Raw genomic sequence first — 13,513 nt, 5'->3', positions numbered from 1 at the left:
TCAAAACAAAATTACCTAGTAGTTTCGGTTTTGATATTGGTTATCTAAAATGGTGTGTGGAACCCTCGTGCTTAACTCTGATAGCTTTTGCAAGTCTTTTAAGATTTGTAAGATCCTTTCGGTTTGTTCTTTATTTGCTCGTACCTTTGTCATTTTGTGACAAAAATGGGGAGAAATATATGGGGTAAACAAGTGATTTGGTATCACTAAGGAAAGGACAATGGTGCTTAAACGTTATATCTAACGAAAGAGTAAAGCATAGACTAAGGGGGAGTAACATATCATATTGATACTTGTGGTTATCTTAACTACAAAGGGAATAACAACGACGTGCGGATTGAAAATCTACCTTTCTTACTTTTAGGGGGAGTGTTAGCTTTGTTATTATAATGTCAACAACGGCATTTATGGATTAATGTATACAGGTTATTGTGTTGTTGAAACTTGGAATCAAGTGTATGCATAATGAATTCTTGTAATTTTTTTTATCCATATGATGTAAAAATTTTGTCACTAAAATTGACAAAGGGGGAGATTGTTAGAACATAGCTCGGTTGAACCCACCAAGCGTTGGTATGTCAAGTTTGGTTGTCATGTTTTAGTGAACCAAAACTCATTAAAAAAGTCGTTTGATTATCTACTAGAGTCAACTTCGTATAGTTTAGCTAGAAAGTTACTAGGATATGAGACTTACAAGTATTACGTGAAGACTTGAAGAATGTGAAGAAGTAAAGAGCTACATCGACGACATCATCCTTCCTATTGAGGTTAGTAATATTTGACTTGAACTGTTTCATTACTAACGTATCTTTCAAGTCGTGCATATCGAAAACATAATTGCGAAGCTGTGAATGAGTATACTCTAGTTATACATAGTATTAAGGAATTACAATACAAAGTTGTTTGTGGGTGAAAACTGTTTCTGCTGATTTTGGTAATTTCGTATGTGTGGAAGAGAAACTAGTCTAAACCCTAAACAATGTACTACACTTGAGTACTTTTGATTCGAGAGATCAATCTGTACAATCTTGGCCTAAACCAAGAAATGACCGTTCCAGGCTTGCTTCGGTCACAAAGTGAAGGAGAAGGGTTGGTCTTAGGGAGGGAAGAAAAGAAAGTGTTGAGACCAGAATAGTTGATTCTGGAAGTGTGGGTGTTTCGGGACTTGTATCAGAAAGTTGAACTGGCTAGCTGAATGAAAAGCTATCAGATGATTTGTGGATGTTGTATTGTTCCTATGACCAAAACTTGTCGTTTGGTGGAAATAGGTGAGACCTATTTATACAAGTCGCAACAAAACGTACCCTGGTCTCGTAGGAAGTGGAAACGATTGAGTATTGGAAGAAGGGAGTAACGGATAATGCCTGGAATTGATGTTTCCATAATGAAGGATATGTTTCACCATTACTTGTTTCCATTACTAACTGCCCCGCTTTATGACACTTTCTTGTAACGGGCGTATTGCACGCCACACGCTGTAAACCTCCAGACCAATACCCTGATGAGTATCCCCCAGTTTGTGACATGTTTTGATGTCTCGAGTGTTTTCGTGGAAAACATGTAGCACTTTGCTACATCTGAAAAGTTGGAATTGAGAGGCTTGCCACAGGTAAATAGAATGTGATGCTATTAGGCTCGTCTTGGCTGGTCGCCTAAACCTTGCCACAAGCTCGCCGACTTTGTGGCCAATTTCGATGGTTGAGATCGTATCTTATGAAATAAGGGTAGCCGTTGATTGTGGCTACCTTGTGTTGGCGCCTGAAGATGGCGCAATGGCGTTTTTGGTGCACGTCAGTAGTAATGCGTCATGGCTGGCATGACTCGTGCATGCCAGTGGCACGGTGGTGCAAGTGGCGCTTGGTGTAGTCATGGCCATAATTTTAGGCGGCTGGTCGCCTGAAAGTTGCCACAAGTCTGTTAGATCGGTGGCGAACTTAGATGGCTGAGATTGCATCTCATGAGGAAGGTTAGCCGTTGATTATGGCTACCTTCTGTCGGCGCCTGGAAACTTTGTCTACATTAGGGTTTAGCATGCCGAAACCCTAATTAGTGTATATGGCATGTCGTTTGGCATGCGCGCCTGGCATGCGCATTTTTTTTGCAAGTTTAGCATGCCGTTTGGCATGTGCGCCTGGCATGCGCGTTTGGAAAGTTAGGCATGCCGATTGGCATGTGCGCCTGGCATGCGCGTTTGGCGAGTTTGGCATGCTGCTTGGCATGCCGATTGGCATATGCGTCTGGCATGCGCGTTTGGTGGGTTTTACATGCTGCTTGGCATGTTTGGCATACCGATTGGCATGTGCGTATGGCACGCACATTTGGCGGGTTTGGCATGTTGCTCGGCATGTGCGCTTGGCATGCACGTTTGGCGAGTTTGGCATGCTTCTTGGCATGTTTGGCATGCCGAGTGGCATGTGCGTCTGGCATGCGCGTCTGGCGGGTTTGGCATGCTGCTTGGCATGTTTGGCATGCCGATTGTCATGTGTGCCTGGCACGCGCGTTTGGCGGGTTTGGCATGCTGCTTGGCATGTGCATCTGGCACGCGCATTTGGCGGGTTTGGCATGTTGCTTGGCATGTTTGGCATGCCGATTGGCATGTGCGTCTGACATGCGTGTTTGGCGCGGGTTTTGGGAAGCCAATTGGCTTTGCGACTATCTGGCGTGGTTTCCTCCTTTTCAACGTTGTGGCGAGTTTGAAGCAACCTGATTGGTTAATGTAAGAGGGTCGGTCAAGCATGGGCGTGGCTACACTTCTGTGTGAGTGTGGCGGATTTAAAGCGATCTGATTGGTCGATGGGAAGTGGGGCCGGCAAGCTAGGGCGTGGCCACACTTCCAGTGTGTTGTGGAGGATTTAATTTCCTAGTTTGTCTAAGCATAGTTTTTCGACCAACGGGGTCTAGTGTACTGCGCGGGGTGCGAAACCCTAATTTTGCAAATTAGTCTGGTTTATGAGTTTTTTGTGAGTTATCACAATAATTGGTTGGATTTTGTATGCTTTCATAAAAATCCTTATCTACAGAATGCAGTGTGCTTTCCGTCTGAGCATTTCGTGCAATGGCCTTAACTTTGGTACTTGGAGGTTCGTGCTACTCCGCTGCGAGTGAACACAAATCCGTCATGCCATACCGATATTAAGGGTTCTGCCGGGGAACATAGGACAGGAAAGTACTCAGTGAGTCTTGTATTGGCGAGGTGCCGAAATTTACAGAGTGTTTGGGATGGTTGCTAGATTCGCCAGTCTGTATAAATTTCATGTAAATATATCGAATGGCTCAATAAATATGCTGGTGGATAGGTTGGCACTCACGACACTGTTTCCTTGCAGAGTGACGTCAGGTGCAAGGTTTTACGATTTAAACCTTAAGCTAAAAACCACCATCAACAGAAGTATAACGCCTATCTTTTGAACTTCGTATATAAGACATCGACGTAATCGTATGAATCGTATTGTGATTATGTATGGGTATGGGTGAAGATTCCGTCCTAGGAAACAATGTTTTACATTCATTTAAAGGAAGTACAATTCATAAACTTGTTTTGTGAATCGAAAGGGAAATCGCTAGGCTTATTGGTATTGCTATTTATTGCAAATCTTTGTATTATCAATATCTGTGTTTAGTATAAATGCTCATAACTTGTTTATGTATCTTGGTAAAACTATTCACAATGCCTGAATTTTGTATTGGTATGACTTTTATTAGTGAAACTGATCTTAAGTAATCACCTGAGATGGTATGATCGATATTTTGTAATTGGTATGACCAACTATAGACATTGGGGAACCGATCCTAGTAAGAGGTTCAACCGATCACAAGTATGTGGAATCTGTTCCTTGTAAGAGGTACACAAATTCTTAGTAATTGGTAACCGATCATGTGACTTGTGCAACCGATCACAAGTAAATACCATAATTATGTGGTAACCGATCCTAGTACCTAGTCAACCAATTTTTGGAAAGCTAGTGTGACTGATCCTAGTACCCACATGGAGGTAGAATCGAAGCTTTGTGTTTTGGTAGAACCGTGAAACCCATTAATGGTGATTTGATAGGGTAATCAATCACATAGTTCTTGGAAGTCAGATGAACCAATTCTAAACTCGTTTGGAAGTGTGGCAAATCAGTTCCAAGATTGTAAATATGAAAAAGGATTTACAAAGTAAAGATGTCGACATACTTTGAACATATGCAATAATTCTTATCTTTTATTGTTCAAAGATATTCCTTAATAACTAAAGGAGAATCCCGAATCGAAATAAATTGAGAATCTTTTAATTAAGGTTTTTAGTTTTATATGCTTTTAATTTCCAGCAATTAAGTGCATATCTTTAGAAAATAAAAATTGGTAACGTGTATTTACTAATTGGAGATTTTCTAATGAGATTTCGGTCAATATTTGGACAATGCATTTCTAGAAATTATGAAAACCTTTTTTGGATTTATTGCATATCTTTGAGAATATTCGGTTTTTGAAATTCCTTGGTGAAAATGCGAGGGGTGTAACAACCACACCAAAAAATTCGTTTGGCAATCTTAGAGGACTTACTCCAATACACTTTCTAGAGAATCAACTAGACAGTCAGACTCAATCTAGAATAAAGTATATTAAAGAGTTTAATATCTCTAATTGTTAATTCAATCCGCAATCAGCAAATAGAAATATTCCATCCCAATTGAATATAAGAGGAATTACTTGAACGGTACCAAAGACAAATGTTCAAGTATCAATCAATGTAAATCAACAACCCAAGGTTGGATATTCTAATTGATTGATCTTATCGCACAACCTGTGATATTTTAATTTTATAACAAAGTATAATGCGGAACAGAAATAACACAAACACCAGAATTTTGTTAACGAGGAAAGCGCAAATGCTGGAAAAACCCTGGGACCTAGTCCATATTGAACACCACACTGTATTAAGCCGCTACAAACTCTAGCCTACTACCAATTAATTTCGGACTGGACTGTAGTTGAACCCTAATCAATCTCATACTGATTCAAGGTACAGTTGCGCTCTTTACGTCTCTGATCCCAGCAGGATACTACGCACTTGATTCCCTTAGATAATCTCACCCACAACTAAGAGTTGCTACGACCCAAAGTCGAAGACTTGATAAACAAATATGTCTCACACAGAAAAGTTTATAGAAATATAGGATTGAATAGATCTGTCTCCCATAGAAATACCCAAGAGTTTTTGTTCCGTCTTTTGATAAATCAAGGTGAACGGGAACCAATTGATAAACCTGAGTTATATTCCCGAAGAACAACCTAGTATTGTCAATCATCTCACAATAAACTTAATCGACTAGAGAAACAAGTTATAGTGGAATCACAAACGATGAGACAAAGGTGTTTGTGATTACTTTTCTATCTTTCCTATCGGAGATATAAATCTCAAGCCAATTTTACAATTGCACTCAATCACGATAGAAACAACAAGATCAGATCACACAACTACAAAGAGATTAGTTGGGTCTGGCTTCACAATCCCAATGAAGTCTTCAAGTCGTTAACCTACAGGGTCTCGAGAAGAAACCTAAGGTTAAAGTAGAATCGACTCTAGTTATGCAACTAGTAACACACAGGAGGTGCGGGGATTAGGTTTCCCAGTTGCTAGAGTTCTCCTTTATATAGTTTTCAAGTCAGGGTTTGCAATCCAAGTTACCCTGGTAACAAAGCATTCAATATTAACCGTTAGATGAAAAACCTGATTCAACTAAGCTAATATATTTCAACCGTTAGACCGAACTTAGCTTGTTACGCACAAATGAAATGTACCCTCATTTAGATTTATGTAACCGTACCCAAACGTGTACACCATGTTGGTTCAAAAATAGTTAACCGAGGTTAGCCATATGATTACTCTCATATCAACCTTATTCATCTTAACCATAACTAGTTCAAATGACTCGAATGAAACTAGTTAAAGAGTTGTTCAATTGTTATATTCTCATGGATTTATACAAGAACACAATTGAAGCAAAATCGGTTTGATTCACTCGAATCGATACATGAACATTATAGCTACGATTTGAAAAGATTGTATTCCTTGTTGATAAATGTTTTAGGTTCATGTACAACCGATTTTAGAAAGTAACCACTTAAATATGCGTACTTAAGTAACCGCATTTGAGTTTGTTTTAGTTTTCAAACTCAGCAGAAATTCACGGACGTGAACTTTCCGCCAGTATGCGTACGTGTACGCGTACTTTAGGTAACCGGATGAGTTTGGTTTTGGTTTTCAAACTCAAGATAAATTCACGGACGTGAACTTCCGCTAGTATGCGTACGGGTACGCATACTTACCCAGTCTCCTATAACCTTTTTGTATACACACAAGTATGCATACTTTAAGTTCCCGGTTTTGGACTTATACACTAATGTGTGAACACACTATGCTTATATCCAAATATGATTAAAAGATTGTAAACTCTTTATTTCAATCATTGAAACATTCTTCTATAATGACAATAGTCGTTTTCACACCCTATTAGCACCAAAGCAATTTTCAAGATATTGAAACAATCATTATGAAACATTCAAAATCTTACATAAAATGATTTTATTACAAAAAACATGTAAGATTTTACTCGGCAGTTTTCTCATGATATAAAATGAACTTGGTCGAAGCGAATGCTTACCAACACATATTTCGAGAAATATGTAAGCGAGATATACTCAGCTCGAAATCTCAAACGTGTATAGAGAAAACTATATCGTAACACGACTTATGTATCAATATAGGAGATAGAGTAGAAGTAGACTTTCCAAGTGATAGATGAGTTTAAGTCTCTACATACCTTTTGTCTATGAAGTGCCACAAGCTCTCCTTAGTAGTTCTTCGTCTTCAAGTGGTAAGCGTCGTGAAGTCTAATCTCAATTACACAAACTATGTCCTAGTCCGAGACATCTATAAATATGCTAGAAATCAATACTTATAGTTTTGATCACTAACATTGACAAACATGCTTGAGATAGCAACGCATGCGAGTTCGACCGAGCAGTACTCTAACACTTTATGTGCAAAGTTCCTTGGTCTATAAATATTGAAGTTTGCATTTCAAGCAAACTAATCCTTAGAGCCAGCAAACTATCTAGTTGTGTTGTTACTGGTGGAGTCGCCTATTCGAAGAGGAAAGTACCTTAATTAGGCGAAATCTCTTACGACAGCTCGTTTAAAGACTTCTTTGGAATTGGGAAGCTCTACGAGTACCATTGGTGGGAAACTAGATAATTGCAGTTTATTATTAGTTTTCGATTGATTTGATTGACTGACGGTTGTTGAAATTTGATTGCACCTAGTTTGTTTATGCTTGAGAATATTCTCTTATGATATAAGATTCACTCAAACTAGATCGAGGTATCGACGAGGATCTTTAGAACTGTTTGTAGATCTAAAGACGTCTTGTGATAATCCATTGTTAACAGACTTCGTTCTGTGTGTGATTGATCACAAGAGATTCAAGTTGTTTGTGTGCAGGTGTTTATTGAAGATCTAAGAAGATTTGAAGACAAAGAAGATTTCTTATTTGAGTTCATAATCTTTGGTGTGCACAAAACTTGATCGGCTGGGGATCCAACTATAATCAGTTTATCTTTGTAATAGCCTTGATTAATTAGTTGAGTAGATCGACATCAATACATTTCTTCGTGATTCATAGTATTGATTGCATAGTCTAAACAATTACTTTGGTAGTTGTTGAATAGATTGATCTAAGAACCCGACAAAGGAGTTTATTGGGATAAACGGAAGAGCCTTTTGTCAAACTCATATCACGTTGTTTTAAAAGAGTTGTTACCGAACAGATTTTTTGTTCCTTTACTGTTTGGAATACGAACCAAAGAAATTTTTCCAAGTGACTGACTTATTGCAAGTTGGAGGCGCGGGGATACAGACGGAACTAGGTGAACTATAAGTTTAGTTGCTTGGTCTCAACTATACGAAGTTGGTTTAGATTTTTTATAGCGTCTTAATCCCGAGAGTATTCAGTTTTGGACAAGGTCCTGGGGTTTTTCTGCATTTGCGGTTTCCTAGTTAACAAAATATTGATGTGTCTTTTAATTTTCTATTTCCGCAATTATAATTATTTTTATTATAAATAGAAGTAAAATACACAAACGTCAATATTCCTAATTACTTGATAGCAATCCTATTGTGTTTGGTTAAGTCCGAATCTATTATCAAGTAATCATGCTTCGTTGTTATATTGTCTCGATCTTGTATCCATAGTCAATCACGCAAGTTATTTTGTTGTCGTATTGTCTCGATCTCGTATCCATAGAAGATCACACGAAGTGCGAACCGATTAGTTGTATTGTCTCGACTCAGTCCATAGATAATCACTTTCGGATAAAGGACTTACAGGTGGAAAAGTTTTAGATTGAGGTATATTTGGGTACCCTCGTCTTTTCACGTAGCTAAACCAAAAATCTTCCAACACATATTTCGAGAAAGATATAAGCGAGTTAAACTCAACTCGAAATATAAAATGTGTATAATGTAAAAGTCTATTTAGCTATACGACTTAGTCTCAATAGGAGATATAATAGAATAGACTTCTGAGAGATAGATAACTTTTAATCTCCACATACCTTTTGTCGATGAAGTTCCTCCAAGCTCTCCTCAGTAGATCTTCGTCTTCAATCAATGAATGTCGTGAAGTCTAAATCTCAACAACACATTCTATCCTAATCCGAGACATAGCTATAAGTAGAATAGAAATCAAGACTTATAGTTTTGATCACTTAAACTTGACAAACAAGCTTGAGATAGCAACGCTTGCGAGTTCGACCGAGCAGTGCTCTAAAAATCTACCCCTTTGTCAATTTTAGTAACAAAACTTTTAATACATATGGATTATAAAATAAACAAACTTTGTAGATTCTCATCCAACATGCTTGATTTCCTTGGTTCTTCAACATTCCTTGAATTCTTCGTCACTCCAAGTACTCCAGTGATTCTGAACGTGTTTAACTCAACATCATTGTTGTTGAAGTTACGTAACCATAACAATAAGAAAACATACGAAAAACATATGTTCTCAATCGTTTTTATATAGTGTCATAGTATTATTACTCAGCATCAAAATTCAATTGTATCACAACTTTGACAATAATATTACGGTGATATGCATCACTCCCCCTTAGTCAATACTTCATCTCACAATGAAAACCACTCCCCTTTACATAATGATCCGTAAACCATATGCATGTAGTGTGAACTACAAAATAATTCTCCCCTTTTCGTCAATATAAATTGGGAAAGGTACGAAAACTAGCGGGATCATAATGAAATTCTCAAAGAGATTATTCATGACTAAAAGAGAACATATCAACTTGGTTTCGATGATTTCACATATTCGAAACTTAGTATATTTATCAAGGAGTTTATAAATCTACAAACAGTCGCACTCCCCACAAAGATTTGGAAATTAAGCACAAGTTCAATTAAGAACTCTCCCTCATATAATGTCATTCCCGAAAGAACAACAAGAACGACCTTACTTTTACGAGAAAAGAAGGATTTCTTTGGACATTAAAAAATCACATGAAACATGAATTTGTATCTAGAAAACTCGAATAAATTAACCACAAGAGAACCTTAATGATTAATTTAATCGGAAATGCTCAACCTAAGAAAAATTACGGAGCCATACAGTACATTCGCATAGAAGTGGATCAGGGAAAGATCAATACTGCAAATATCTCCCCCGGCCCCTCTTTATTTTTTGACACATATCTAACTAAAATACCTGCCCCCTCCATATCCCCTCAACTGCTCTACTTTTTGAGAAAAAGTAGAATGTTAAGAAAATAAAAAAAGATAAACAGTTATGTAATAAAATTGGTTTTTAGATTTTCTCCTACTTTACATGACGTGTCAGCATTTTAAAGGGGGCCACATACATCAAGTATATTGATGTGATTTGTAGATTGTGGTAAAAGTGGTTCGATTCTCAGACTTGTGAAGGATATTATTTAGACTTAAATCCTAATATTAAAATAGAAAACTCAGTAAAAATTGTATCAAACTCAATCAAAGATGATATCAATACTAAAAGAAACACTGAGGCTAAGATTCCACTATTTTCCAAGTTCAAAGTGATTAAACCAATACTTATATTTATGCAATTTTCTTGTTTAATTTGATTCTAAAATATTGCAACAAGTAGATTTTCAAAAGTAATAATTGTAAATACCAAGTATAAAGCATCAAAAGTATTAAAACTAAGCATACTCCATCAAAATAGATCACAATCACTTAAATAAAAATCATATTCAATAATATTTCAAGGCAAATAATCATATAATTATTGCAAATGAAAAGATAAAATAGAATATACCACTTTTTGTTGGAAAAATAGCTTCCTCTATCGCCTCAGCAATGGGGTTTAACTCCTCATATTAATCATGATCTCAAAATATGTGTTTGTTGCTCAAAAGATGATTAAAAGAGTGAAAAGTAATAACACAGACTGTTTGCAACAGTGTATTGGTGTTGCAAAACAACTGTTGCAATAGAACTGTTACAGAAAAACTGTTGCTTTGTCGCTGATTTTAAGACCCTAGAATAAGACTGCCCTGAACAGCTTAATGTTCTTCAGCTGTTAAACAACGACACTTTTCTGCGACTGTCCACCAAGGGTCAATGTTCTTCGCGTTCTTCTTCTTCAACAACAGCAGCAGCAGCAGCAGAAACAGAGTTTGGTAAAGCTCTGATTTCTTCTTCTCTGGCTCTCCTTAGGTTCCCAAACTCTCGACACCTCTTCTATATGACCTAAGACATCTATTTATATCAAAAATACCGATTAAATCTCTCCCAAATCTTCCAAAATCTCTTTCCTTCTCTTCACGGCCAAGTTGCGACAATTTCTTGTTTTAGGATTTCTACGCGTTTCTGAGCTTTCCTTTTTATTCTAAACTCTTCCTTAGATAGATACAAATCTTTGGGAAGGTTTACATCGTTTTAATCACTCTAAAATTCCCTAAAATAGGTCACACACGTGACTTTCCATATTTTCTTGTTGTGAGAAAAATCCGTCGTTTGAGCCCATTCTAATCGATTTAAACACCCATATCAGATTCCTAGACCCATAAGGAGTCTATCCTATGAAAATCAGAGGTTTAATCGACCTCAAACTCCTTCAAATCACGATTGCCAAAACTGCTCTTTAACTGCATTTTTTCCCCGCCGAAACCTGATTTTTGAATGTTGAAGATGGTTGCCCCTTATCCAGAGTAGGGGTGCGATTAGCAGATGCCTGAAAATGGGATGCCCCTTAGTAATTAGGTTACCCCTTATCTATAGTGAGGGTCCGAATAGCAAATGTCCTCCCATGAACGCAAAAAACACTTTTCGAGCCAATTTCGCCGCAAAATCTTATTTTTCCAAAAACACCTACAAAGACATAAAAAGCCAAAATAAATACAAAATCGAGCACTAATAATATATACAATTAAGATTATATCAGACACAAAAATGTGTCTATCATATATCCGCACCGGCGGAATATTCAAAAGTTCATTCTAGCTTTTATCAATATTTGCATAAAGACATTATAGAATTAAATTTTGACGTATATGAGATAATCATAGTTCACGGACGTAAACACACATATCCCATAAATTTTTTGCAATATATAAAACCATAAAGATTAATACTGCAAAATCATTTTCCAAATAACTTAGAATTTAAATAAATAAATCTAAAACATTGCAAGATGAAAATCGTTGGCAATAGCTATGTGTAATCACAATATTTGCTATTCCAAATCCTAGTTATCCTTCTTAAAACATAAGAATAAACTCTCACAAGAAGTTTCTTAGACATTATTTAAGCAAGAAACAAAAGGTCGTTTCACTTACTTTGAAGATTCTTCTCACATTCCCTGTAATCATCAAGCTCATCTTCTATTAGATCAATTCTGTATTCGATATTATCCATCTTGTCCACAAGTCTTTTGGTTGACGATTCGATTTCACTCTTCAAAGCACGTACTTGTTCCAAGATGAGATTCATGATTGATGAGAATTTATCAAAATGAGAGAAAGTGAGATTCACATCAGAGGGGGAATCACGTTTGTCATGACACATCTCATTCTCTGAAGAATCAAAACAAACTTTCTTATAAGGAAAGAGAAAAGTCCATACATCATCTTCTTTACTGGATGACTTTATGAGGACATGATGTTAGAAGATAAATGAAATGCTTTCTTAGAGGAAAGAAATCTTCCATCTTAAAAAGAGGATGCTGTGGGATAAATTTCCAAAACGACCTCTGACCAAAACTGTTAGAGCACTGCTCGGTCGAACTCGCAAGCGTTGCTATCTCAAGCTTGTTTGTCAAGTTTAGTTGCCAAAACTATAAGTTTTGATTTCTAGTCTACTTATAGTTAAGTCTCGGATTAGGATAGAAAGTGTAGTTGAGCATTAGACTTCACGGCGTTCATCGATTGAAGACGAAGAACTACTAAGGGGAGCTTATAGAACTTCATCAACAAAAGGTATGTGGAGACTTGAACTCATCTATCACTCAAAATTCTATCTACTCTATCTCCTATTTGAGACAAAAGTCGTATAGATATATAGACTTCAATTATGCACGTTTGATATTTCGAGCTGAGTTTAACTCGCTTACATATTTCTCGAAATATGTGTTGGTAAGCTTTCGCTTTAACAAAGTTCATCTTATATTCTTGACGAAAGTCAAAAGATGATCATGTGAAAATTACCTTGTAACATCTTACATGATTTGTGTGAGACAATCATTTGATGTAGACTCGGAATGTTTCATATTGATAATTCGATCACTTAAAAATTGCTTTGAAGCTAATTGTTTGTGTAAGACAGCTAGTGTCGTCTTCCAAGAATGTTTCAATGGTTGAAATGAGAGTTTTAAACAATTGGATATAAGCATAGTATGCGTACTTGCATATATGTAGTCCAAGTCCGGGAACCATGGTATGCATACCCGTATACGTACTGGTTGGTTTAGTGAAAGTCCGGGTACTTTGTACGCATACCGGTACGCGTACTGGCGTGAGGTTCAGGTCCGGGAATTTCTGCCGAGTTTGGTGGTCTACGTACCCGTCCGTATACTGGCGAACCCAAACTTAGTCCGGCCACTAAGGTATGCGTACCCGTTTGCATACCTGAGTGGATAATGTTCTAAAATCGATTTGTTCATGCACTAATACATTTAAATTTATATAATAAGGAACGCAATCTTTTGCAAACCGTGGATATGATGTTCATGACTTGATTCAAGTGAATCAAAATCGATTTTGCTTCAATTGTGTCTTGTATACTTTAATGAGAATATAAACAATTGAAAAACTCTATAACTAGTTTCATTTGAGTCATTTGAACTAGTTATGGTTAAGATGAATGAGGTTTATATGACAGTGTTCATATGGATAACTTTGATTAACTATTGTCGAGCCAACAAATATGTACACATTTAGGTACGGTTACTCATATCTAAATGCAGTCACTTTTCATTTGTAT

Source organism: Papaver somniferum, chromosome 6 (genome assembly GCF_003573695.1).
Source record: "Papaver somniferum cultivar HN1 chromosome 6, ASM357369v1, whole genome shotgun sequence".
NCBI lineage: Eukaryota > Viridiplantae > Streptophyta > Magnoliopsida > Ranunculales > Papaveraceae > Papaver > Papaver somniferum.
This window is presented reverse-complemented; position numbering follows the sequence as displayed.